Here is a 13,184-nt window from a genome sequence, read left to right as displayed (position 1 = left end):
ATTATCGAAGACATTTTGGCAATACACACTCATACACACACACACACACACACACACACACACACACACACTCACATACTACCCCCAAAAATGTTTGGTGTGGCAAATAACGCCCCAAAAAAACCACTTGGCAGAGTCACTCAGCGCAGCTTAGCACATAAGCCACTGCCACCAGGAGAGGCATAGGGGGGAGAGAGACAGAAAGAGAGAGAGAAAGAGAGAGAATTGATGGCTGGGGATTGAAATGTGAAATCAAATTAAATTAAATAACATAATCATAATAATATGTAATAATAAATGCTAAATTATGTGAGTGAATCCAACACGGCGTATGCATAATTTTCCCTTCGAAATGTAATCGCATTGAGTGATGCGATACATACAGACATACTGACACACACACACACACACTTACACACACACACACACTCACACAGAAGCATGTCATATTTTTGCATAACAAATCAATGCTGAAATATTAAAATGCATTTGCCACAAACGACACAACCAGTAAAAGCAGCAGCAACAGCAACAGCAACAGCAGCAAAAACAACAATAAACAACAAAACAATAAATAACTAAAATTCATGTTTAAATTTCATAGAATCGATAGAGAGGGAAAATAGAGATAACGGAAAATATTTGCATTTCCTAACAGATATTGAGACATTGGACACTTGAAGCAAATGTAAATTGTTGCTTGGCATAATCACGTCATATATATATATATATATGCCACAAGCTATATATATATATATGTGTGTGTGCATAAATATGTACATTTGTGCATCAGCTATAGGCAGGCTGGCATTAATTATCCAAAAGAGAGAGAGCAAGATGGAGATAAAGTATGAGCGACAGAAACAAAGGCTTATCAATGTTCCAGCTTGACTCAATTTTCCAGCTTAATTTGTCAAACTTTTAAATCGAGCTGGGTTTGTGATTATTGTGTGTCACCTCCCCGAGGCACTCTCTGTACTGGCACTGAAAATGCATTCTGAAAGCATAATAAAATAACAAAGTGTTTGTGGCCAAAACGTTGAGCTTTAGAAACGATTATTGATTTTTTTAAACTGTACTAAAAAGCTATCATTTTGTTAAATTCACTGACAACTAACAGACTAACTACTTTTAACAGAAAATACATATTAAATTTCGCCAACTTATAAAGCAAAGCGCTGAAATGACTTTTAATAAATTAATAAATAATTAAATTTATTTAATTAAAAACATTTTACAATTTTGTATTGTGAGTCTTTTTATTGTATATTGACTGTATTGTGTATTGTATTATATGAAAACATCTAATAATATTTAGCAAAGAAAAGTATACTTTGAAATCAATTGCATTAAGCCAAAATGCACTTCAAAGCGTTTGCCTGGGCCACTTGACCTATAAATACGAAAGAAATAACTGAAATATTAATATAAGTTTCTTATACTCTAAACTTAATTTTATTTTCACATCACATCATAATTTATTGCGTTCAATTACAGTGTAAATATAAATATACAATTTTTAAGTTGATGCTAAGTAAAATATTTAAATTTGAATGGATGGAAATTCAAATTACTTAGGTGAAACTGACTGGTTAGGAGAAGGTTTTAAGGGTAGACAAACTTTCAATATTTGTCATACTTTCACTGTATACAACAATTAGATCAATACACATATTTTTGTATTTGTTGAATAATACCAATTCCTTCAAGCCACAATACACAATGTGGGCACACTAAGCAATGAAATCTATTTTGCTTATGTCTCTGTGAATGTTTTCCCATTTTTTTTTTGGTTGGTTCAATATTGCAAGAAGCTCAAGAATAATCCGCTTGGCGCTGGCCGCTTAAATGCAAACAAGTGTAGTTTTATGTAAATACTAATAGATGATTATGTAGTTGAGCAAACAGCAGCAACAATAACAACAATAACAACAATAACAATCGGTCACACATTGTTACATGTAGACAAAGTGCACTCAACCAAGAGCCAAAGCTCGTTTGTAGCGAGCATTTCCATTGTATTTGTTGTTGCCTCGAGGTCATTATATATCGAGAACAGCAGTTGCCAAAATGTTCCCAAATGCTTTTGTGTGACAAGTTCAGAGGGAGAGAGAGCAATTTTGGTACGTACAAGATATTGCACAGTGTGCAGGCCAAGGGGGACGGGGTCGCTTGCATTACATGCTTCAATTACAACAGCAGCAACAACAGCAACAACAACAACAACAACAAGAACAACAAAAAGAACAACAACAACAACAGTAATGACAATGGACAGCAGCAGTGGGTATTGTCGCATTGTGGAAACAAAACATGAAAAAAAATGTAAGCAACAAAAAATATCCCTATTTGTCATGCTTGTTAAGCATCAATTTGCATGATAAACAGATACTCTGTAAACAAAAGCTAAGCTATATAAATATATAAATAAATACATATCTGAATAAAATAAACATTAAATTGTAATAAATATAAAAACCTATTTAAATCAAATAAATACATAAATATACAGAAAAGTTTTAGGTCCTCGTTTGGTGATTTTTTTACAATTTAAATTTGTCTTTATATTTATTATTTGTATATTTAAGAAAAAACAACATTTAAATCAATTATTAAATATATAAATAATGACATACAAATATAAGATTTTTGTTGTTTATATTTATATATTTTTTTATTTATTCACTCATATTTTTGACCGATTTTCTGTATTCACTTTGCCACCTCTTTTGTCATTTACTCTGCTCACAGGGTATTAAAAAAGTAACAAAAAAAAACTTGTAAAGGACATGAAAATAAATGTCATTGACTAAATGACAAATATCTTGACAATTTTTTTTTTGTTTTTGTTATTGTTGTTAACTGCACAAAATCCACATACTGACATATAAATAAAATTTGTAGATATGCAAATATATGTAAGTTGTGTGCATGTGGCTAACTGTACTTGAGTTCATCTCTGTGTGTGTGTGTATGTGTGTATGTGTGTATCTGTGTGTGGGAGAGGACAAACAATCGTGTAAAACAATCATAAAGCTAAATAAAAAAAAAACGCTTAACAGACAAAGGCAAAAATGTTTCAATATTTTTCGAATGTTTGCAAGCATATTTACTCATCAGCATGTGTGTGCTTAGATGAGTGTGTGTGTGTGTCTGTGCGTAATTGAGTGTGTGTGTGTGTTTCTATGCGTTCTATTGTAGTTGTCAAATTAGTGACAAAAACACAAAAACGTCGGGGATTTGGTGGATTCGACTTGAATGCTATTCAAGAATCCTAGACACAAAAGCTGTTTCAGCAGTCAAAGGCAATATTACAAATGCGGCCAAAAAACCAAAGTCGAACCAAAACTCAAAAGCAGACATAATGACTTTCACTAAACAATGCCAGCCACAATAGACAACTACAGCTAAAAAGGGTTCTTGACTGGTGATTGACCTATCCGAACAAAAAAAAAAAAAAGAGAGAAAAAATAATAATAATAGGAATAAACTTTGCAGAAATCAACGCGTTTTTGTGTGCGGGTGCACAAATTCCTAATTGTAAGGATAATTGAAATTGAAACTCAAATCCTTGGGGAATATTTTGCTTTTAATGTGGTGACTTTTAATGACTTAGGTTCTTAAGTAGTCCCCTGAGCTTAACAGCATTTGTGTTTATTGAATTATCGGCAACAAAAAAGTAGCTGATTACATTTTAAAAAAATAATACAAATAATTCTAAAGTTGAAATTTAATCGATTTAATAAAAATCAAACAGATTCAATTTTAGTACCACTGAGGTATTTTTATTTTATTTATTGAATATTGACTAAAAACCGTTTACAATTTAAAAACAAAATATAAATTTAAAGTGAAAGTTACAGATTTCATTAAAAAAAAAATAAATAAGAGAATGTAAATACATTTGAAATGTAAAAGCAGAAAGTTAAATAAAATAAAATAAATTATATAATAAGTCTGTGGATATTAAAATAGTTCAAAATATATATTGCAAGGTTTTAGGAATGCCCAGAAAAAACTCAATCAAATCAATTAATATTTTTGATTAATTATATTATAATATTAATTGGTATTATGCCACAAATTGTGTTGTTTTATGAATAACTTATTTGATTAAAATCTAATAACATTTCACGTAGAATTCGATTACAATATCTCTCTATTTTGCAACCCAAAGTAATCCTGTTGTACGACTAAGTTTGAAGGCCCCTCAACTGTTCTGCTTATAAGTTATGCAAATAATTAATGCATACTTACAGGCAAACAGCCAGGCCAATAACATTAACCAAAATTACACGAAATGGCCTGCTGGCCTTCAACGTCCTCCAGGAGTGAGTACAATAGCCGGTTCGCTTAAGTATATGGCGGATTAGCATGTACAACATCATTTACCCAGCAAAAAGGGGGCGTTGTAAGTTAGTGTTTGACTGAATGGGTGGAGAGAGAGCGAGAGAGAGAGAGAGAGAGGCGGAGGAGGAGTAAGACCGGTTCAAAGTTCAGCAGCAGTAGTAAAATGCTACACGCCCCTCACGCCAAATCAGTGATAAAACACAAAGCCAAACAAATGCGACAAACAAATGCGATTAGGATGGGTAAAATTCATTTTTTACGAGACGCACGAAACGAGCAGCAACAGCAGCAACAGCAGCAACAACAGCAGCAGCAGCAGCAACAGCAACAGCAGCAGCAACAGCAGCAGCCAAAGGTCAAAGTGTAGCTACGTTTACGATTACCAGGCGCATTTATTATTCATTTGATGTATACGAAAACATGCAAACTACACTTCACACTCATCACAAGCACACACACACACTCGCACACACACTCGCACACACACTCAACAATAATAAATATAGTAATGGCTCGTCGAACAAATATAAATTGACACATAGATAAAGTTTCTGGGCGTTGGGAGTCGCCTCCCTGGCAGGCACAATGATGATAATGATGATGTTGTGTTGTTGTTGCTGTTGTTGTTGTTATCAGCTATTGAAATGATATTTCAATATCATGTGTGTATTTTGTTTTGTGAGCCGAGCTGAGCTGAGCTGTGCTGTGCCTAGCTGAGGTCAGCCGTCTGCCCTTGTTGCGTCTCAATTTAATTTCTTCACTGTGACCTTTTCATAGCCTTCAAAAAAATGTATTTTTCCAAATTTGCTGTCAACTTCGTCCAGCTCTGCATTAAGTTGGACAGTTTTAGAGACCCTCACGTCTATTTTAAGTAGTTTTTATTAGTGCATCTTAATATCTTTCAAACATCCTCTTTGCAGATTTAGGTAGCTCTTGGAGCTTTGACCTGTGACGATTGTGGACCGTGGAAAAATCGTCTTCTTTTGTATCGATTGCTTATTTGAATCAGACTTGAGGCACAATTTATTATCACAACTGTCGAAATGCATAACATTAATCTGAACTGAAGGTGAATTTCAAATGAGACTTTGCAGGATTGATTTTATTTTACAATCTTATTATTTAAGGTTCTTTAAGATGTGCTTTTAATTTTATTTATTTTCTTTGGTTCAAAGTTTTCTTGACACTAAGAAGCCTTTTGTTATCGATGACTTCATTAATAAAGAATGAAATTAAAAAAATTACTTTAATCATATATATCTAAAACTGCACAATTTGAACTCATTTTGAATATTTATCGCTGCTGAAGATTATTCATTTCTGGCCCTGAACAACTTAACTGAAAGTGCTAGAATAAATGAGCGAGTGAGAGTAAAATGCAGAAGACATTTACAACAAGTTTACCTAATAAATGTTAAGAATTCTTGCAGGCTGTATTATTTAAAATAATGATGTACTCATATTATTTTATATGTAATTAAAAATTGCATTTAAATTATATTTCCAAAGAAATAATATAAATTTCTAGAGACTATTTTAGAAAGCGCAATTAGTAAATTTCTTTAGTTAGGGTATCTTATCGTTGAGCACAATGGACTCGAGCAATTTTGTCTTTAACTTCTTCTTTGAGTGGTTGGGCTTATTGACCTGCCATTTGGAGCCATTGTAAATGACCTAGGATGGTCTTCAATTGCCAGCTAGATTTCACTGCCATCAATGCTGCTATTATACACAAGCTTCACATTCATTCCATACCTGCGCACGACCTCGAGCACAAACAATGCCAAGTTGCCTTCAGTTGCAAGAGTCCAAGTCCGATTCCGATTACCAACTTTGCCATTGCCATTGCAATGGCAGCGGGAACTGCGGCAACATGGAACAGCAGCAAATTCAGCTCCATAGACTATATTAATGATGCACAATTGTCAAGAACTTTCACTTGGGCCTAGGCCACTTGAAATGTGGCCCGGGCAGGTCTGCTCTACGCCCCCTCGCCCTAACGCCCACAACCATTAAGCCATTACTGCATTGACCCACTGTGCACTGCTAACCGCAATGACACGCGTCGTTTGTGTATTTGTAACTGTTGTTGTTGTTGTTGCTGTTGCTGTTGCTGCTGGAAAAACGCAACTGTGGAAAGCTCTGCTTCAGCTCAATTGAGACGCACTCTAATGGCAATAATTATGTGGCTGGCAGCCAAAGTGACGCCGAACTCAACAAAATAAATGAAAGACACAGATAGAGAGAGGGGGTGGGGGAGGGGGGAGTGGGGAGTGGTGTAGCAGCAACATTAAAAAGACAAAAACGATGATTGAGTGTGCGTATTTTGGCTTTCAGTGCAGCCACAGCAATGTGGATGAGGGGGAGTGGAGAGTGGGGAGTGGATAGTGGCAAGAATGCGGCTTTCACCACAAAAGATGCTTCCATGGAGAACGTCAAGAACGACGATAATGCACTTGAAGAGGCTGCGGCAGCGGCTCATTGTGTCTGTGGCAGTGCCCCACAGCAGCCATAGCCGCCATGGCACCCACTTCCTGCCCCCCTTAACTAGACTAAGTTCCAATTATTTGTGCGGTCGATGCTCAGTGGGCGGACAGGAAGCGGGCGTTAGCTTTAAAGCGCCGTTAAAAAGCTGCTGCTGCGTTGCTCGATTGATGGGCGTTTGGGTTTGAGGGCGTGGCTGTCGACGGCAGTTGTGTTTTGCAGGAAATGGCTTTTTTTCGCTACTATATGCGACGAGCATTTGCGACTGCCCCCAAACCCCACCCACACCCACACCCGCACACACACACACACACCCAATCCCTCATTATACCCTGTACTCGTTAAATGGCCCATATGTCTGATTAGAATGCATGCATGCAACAGGCGGCATGCCATATGCCACAAAACGGTTTAGTTAAACAGTATTCATTGTGGAAAGACCAAATCAGATGATCTGTATAATAAAATCAAATTGTAAGCAACGTTTTTCTTATATCATACGCAAGTGGATCAGTTTTCTTTTGAAGAAAACAAAACCGTGGAAACTTTCTTTCCGGGAAATTATGCTTCAGGCAATATAAATAGTTTCCAAATGTTAGAAACGACTACATCTCAATCTATGTACGGATAATGAGGCATGAACAAATTAATGTTACCTTACCGCTTGTTTACAGGGTAACTGCAGGTCAAGTACACTTCACAACTTGACGTTTATTTCTTTGTGTTCTTCTCTTCTTTTTTTGTACTTTGTGTGTGCTCCATTTTGTTGTGCCCATTGTTGTATTTGTTGTTGTTGCTGCGGTTTTGACTTATGTGCGCGCTTAATTGTTGTTAAGAAGTGAAAATCAACGGCAGCAGCAGCAGCAGCAACAACAATGAGAAAAGAGAAATAAATCCAGCAAAGCCCCTGCTGTCAAGTGGTGGGCGGCAGTCAGAAGAAATGCGACTAACGGGGCAAGGGGAGGGGTGTGGTAGGGGGTAGGGCACTAGCACGGCTGTACGGTCGATTAATATGACTACCGTCTTGACTTAATTTCATTTTCGTTGCATGCATGCCCGGATTCAGGACTGTGCCAACAGCTGAAACTAGAGAGAGAGAGCGAGTGAGTGAGAGAAAAGCAGCGGGAAATGGAGAAGCAGAGGGGTGAATGGTGGGGATTTGGTTTGACTCGGTTTGCATTGCTTTTGAAAATGGTTGAAGTAACGCGCGCAACTGCAACCGGGCCACAATCATTTGGCCGTTTTTGCATATTTTCGTGCAGTTTTGCAGCTTGATGGTTTCACGCTGGAAACGAAAGCGTCTGCAGTGTGCACAGTGGGCTGGCTCTATTTGTTTTGGTTGGGTGACCAAATACCATGAGCAAAGATGGCAAAGCTGAAAATAGATAAGGAATAAGGAATAATTAATAAAAAATAAACATATTATATTACGAATTTAACTGACTTATTGTCGTCTCGATTTCTAATATTTTATCTAATTAGCGATAAATACATTTTAAAAAAAATATTGATTATTTTGTACACTCTTGAAATAAAAACAAGTAAAACAAGTAAACATTTCCTTGTATGTGTATGCAGCCACTTCATCATATTTCATTACATTACTCACGCATTCTTGCACCACGGTGCATGCCTTGGCAGTGTCTGCATTTTTTCGCTGTTGTTGTTGCTATGCAGTATCATCAACGCCTACAAGCATGCCAAAAAAAGAAGAAAGAAAACATCTGCAAAATGCATAGGTGGAAAAAGGAATATCAAAAAAAAAAAAACCTAAAAGTATCGTCATGGCGAATGCGACAAGAAGAAGGCAAGGCGATTAAATGCCATGCTGCAAGCAGAAAGAGCAAGATAGATTGACAAGGATACGGGCGAAGAGGGGAGCAAGAGCAGCAGCAGTAGTTTCGTAGTTTGTCGTAGTTCGTTGGTAGTTAGGCGCCGCTTAGTCACAGCTGTGCACTCTCTCTCCCCCTCTTCCGCGCTCTCTTTTACACTCTCTTTCGCCTGCTCACACTTTCCAACATTCTCGCTTTGCATTTGCATGCATGCTCACGCTCACATGCATATCAGCTGCATCAGCTGCAGCAACAATGCGGCGCCCCGTTGAAAACTGACGCGCACATTTCTTAATCTTTTTCTTGCGCCTTTTCCTTGCTTGTTTCTCCCCACCCCACCACACACACACACACATGCATATCCATCATGCCTGGCAAGCTCGACCTATGCACCTCGCTCCCTCTCTCTCTCTCACTCTGACTGTGCTCTTTGGCCTTATGCTACTGCATTCATGTGCATGCCACGCGCCGCTGCGTCGTCATTGTTGCTTCTACCAGCAGCACAGCTCTATTTGTTGCTGTTGCTGCTGCTGCTGCTGCCGTCGACGCTGAGCTCCACTTGATCTTTGACCCAATTTGTATTGCATTGTTTGAATGGTAATGCAAAATCTCCTTTTCAGCTCAGTTTGCAGTTTAATTTTCTGCTTTGGCGTTGCCATTCGTCAGTTCGCGGCTTCAATTTGATTTGATTTAATTCCGCGTACAAAAAAATCACTCAAACACACACACACCCACACACTCTCACACACTGGCCGAATATAAAAGATACAAAAATCAACGCTTGCATTTTTTTTGCCTTCCATTTTCTTCCTCATGTTAAAGTCACAGGGGAGTTGACGGGCAGCAGCAGTAATGCAAATTGCATGTGTGGTTCTCTCTCATTCTGTTATTGTTATTGTTCCTTTTGTTGTTTACATTCGCGCACTGCTTTAATTAATCGCATTAATGTCAGAAACTTATGAGAAAACGAAGCTTTGGCCAAGACCAGGGGAGACGGAGGGTGATGCACTAAGAGAATAAGCACACACAACAGTGCAAGCACTCAGAACAGTGGAAACACGTCAAAACTTTAAACGCTTTGTTGATCTTCAGTTTTCAGCGCATGCCGCGGATTGTTTTATACTCTCAGCGAATGCATGAGATTAAAAAAAAACTGAATGGTTTACTGTAGACTTCAAATAATGCACTTCATAAATTATAAATAAGTAAATGCATATAATAAAATAATAGAAAATTGTTGTGTGGAATATAGACTGAATTACATTTCATGCAATTCCATTTGAATAATGAATTGTAATTCATTATTATATTATTATATATTATCATCATAACATTTTATATTTATTGCTCCATGTCAGAGCATTTGCTCTGCGGTGAGCTTTAACTCTTCGCTCCTCTGCACTCTTTATTGGCAATGCAAATGTACGCCAATTGGACACACTGCCCGCTCATCCGCTTCCCCTCTCCAACCGTCTCACCAATTGTATTTGTATTGACAGGGTTGTCAGCTCTCGTAAGCTGGCGATTATGATTTTTGTTTGCCTGACTGGAACGCATGAAAAACAGAAACACAAAAAACAAAACGAAAACAAGCTGTTGTAAGAAGATGAAATCAAAAGCGATTGTTTATGCGTGTGTGTGTATGAAGATATTCCCGCTTTAAATACACAAATGCAGATTAATGCACAGGCACGCAGGCATATTTCTCAATACACGTGCATACTTGCCATACAGATGTTTGTGTGTGTGTGTGTGCACATAACTAGAACCGTTTACATTTCTATGGCACAATGATTTCAAACACCTTCATTGTCGTCGTTTTTGACGTCGTATCCTCTGCTTCTTCTACTCTGCCTCTCTCTCTCTCTCTCTTGAGCTTGTATGTGTTTGCCTTCTGGTCAGGTGCGTTGCGGGCCGCCGAGTTTGTGAAATTTATGTTATTTGCGGTGGCCGTTTGCATAATTTGCGTGTTTGTATAAATGCATACTCCAGTGTACGCGTATATGTTTGTGTGTGGGTGGGTGTGCGTGTGTGTGTGTGTGTGCGTGTGGACTGTGGACTGCGAGCTGTTGGTATTTCATTTTCATTTGCACAAAATTTAAAACTTTGCACTACACACGAAGAAGCGACACAAAATAACTCAAAAGCAAAGGGGGCACATTTGTGGGGCATTTTATATAAATATTTTTTGGTAAGCTGTTGTCGAAGTCAGCAATGAGCTGCAAGCAAGACGGGATACAAAGAGATATGCTACATCCACAACTATTGAAAAATTACCTCAAGGTTTATTTATGCGAAAGCTCTAAATGTAAGGCTTCAGAATGATATTAAGCATACTTAAATAAAATAATGATATTTAATAATAAATAAATTACAAAGAATACGTAAGTGACTATAATGAAAGTCAAAAAAATGAGCGGTACTTTAAAAATACCTATCGAGAATTCCCAAAAAAGAAAGTAATTAAATGAGGTGTAAAATAAATCAACTGAACTTTACAGGCTTAGTAAATAAATAAATCCAAACATTACGATTTAAATAAAAAATAATAAACTTTATCACAAACGCAGAGCACATATATTAACATTCCAATACAGTTCCTATAAAATGCAATGCAAACTGAATGGAATTCACTACAATCCACATGGATTATAGTTGCTGAAATATGTAAAGCAGAAAAAAAAACATTCTTTCCATTGCGTAAACTCGACTAAACTTTTGCGACCCGTAAACGTTTTATCTATGCATAATCTGACCTGTGCCTGAATGCAAAACAAACTTTATAGGCAGAGGCGAGGGAGGAAAAATATTTTTCTAATTGGGTCAGCAGTTGCATTTTAGTTTAGTTCCGCTCAATTGATACATTTTGTTGTTGTCTTTGTTGCTGTTGTCACTGTATCATATTGGTTAATTAAATTATTTACGTTGCCCTTTTCGGTTTAGCATCAGTCGAATTGGTAGCAAAAAAAATATATATATATATGTATATATATGTGAATAATAGTTGTTTGCATAAATGTATTTTAATTAGCGTTTTATATGGCTGCCATTTTCAATTTTTGCATAATGCAACAATTCCAATTAGCGTTTGTACGACTAAAATTTCAATTACAATTTCAACAGCAGCTCAAAAAAAAAAGTGTTTGCCAAACACTGAATTATGGTGAAATTTTACACATTTGTGAAGATTGACTTTGTGAAGATATTGCCTTATTCAATTTCTGATATAAATAAGTAAATAAGCAAAATTAAACATTTTTTATTTTGTAAAATATAAATGTTCTCAGTGTTATACAAATAATTATTTAAAAATTCTATTACTTAGTTTTTTTTCTGAAGTCCAAAATTATTAAAATAGACAAAATGTTGCATAGTTTTCAGCGGAGCTTTTGGGCGAGTGCATGTATGTGTGTGTGTGTGTGTGAGTGCGTGTAGATTAAAATACTTATGCTTAATTGGCAAAATCATTTCATGAAATCGATTTAAAATGACAGGTATAAAAGCCAGTTCCTGAATTTGGCAGCGACAATTGACTAAATATAATGTGACATTAATGCAGATAAAAGATTAGCATTTTTTTTACATATTTTAAAAATGTTGTTGTTGTTAAAAATAATTTCGTACAATTGCAATTTCTACATAAATGTAGATATTTTTCGGTAGAGTCCAAAATAAAATAATTCACGTATAAGCGTGGTAAATGTGTGCGTGTGTGAAAAGCATCGAATTTCTATCATGTCATTTGTTGCTCATTTAAATACCGTAATTAAGTGAATGCATGGTATCTATTTATGTGCTGATTGTTGTTGTTACTGTTGTTGCTGGGCGTAAAAGGCCTCGCGTGCCACACACGCCTCGCTTACTATGGCGGCCCAGGCCCAGGCTACCGGTTTTAAGCGCAAACAGTTGCTTATTTTGAAATTTTATTTAGAGCTAATTGTTTCCTGCTGCGCCACCTACCCAGCTACTCCCCAATCTCCCTCTATCTCTCTCGCTAACGCGCTGTATAGGTCAGCAACAAGAATAGCAACGAAACAGAACAGTACAACAAAAACAAACCACAGCTCACTCACACAAGCCCCCAGCGCGCATACACATACATGCAAACCTACTCTACTCTCTCCTTCGTTCTCGTTATATCTTTAGAGCACACACGCACACACACACACATTTACACACATGGCAACTTTTTGAAAAGCTTGACCGAAAGCTGCACACACACAGGGAATAACGGTTCACCAGTCGTCCGCACTTCGATTGTTTGTTTATTTGCTTGTTTGCCTTTGCCTGTTCACACCGCGTCGCATCGACGCAACGTTGACGCAGACGCTGGCGCTGGCGCTGACGTTAACAGTACGCCCAGGTGGGAAGCTGAGTGGGAAGCGTGTAAAAGTAGCTTAGTTACTTGTAACGGTATGGGTAATCGATGACAAAAATAATATATAAAACAGTATTTTTAAAGTGCAGCTTGTTTACTTCTTTTACACATGTATGTACATATGTGTAACATCAAATTAA

The sequence above is a fragment of the Drosophila grimshawi genome, unplaced genomic scaffold, assembly GCF_018153295.1.
Source record: "Drosophila grimshawi isolate 15287-2541.00 unplaced genomic scaffold, ASM1815329v1 contig_1377, whole genome shotgun sequence".
Classification (NCBI taxonomy): Eukaryota; Metazoa; Arthropoda; class Insecta; order Diptera; family Drosophilidae; genus Drosophila; species Drosophila grimshawi.
The sequence above is the reverse complement of the archived record's forward strand: the minus strand, read 5'-3'. Positions refer to the sequence as shown.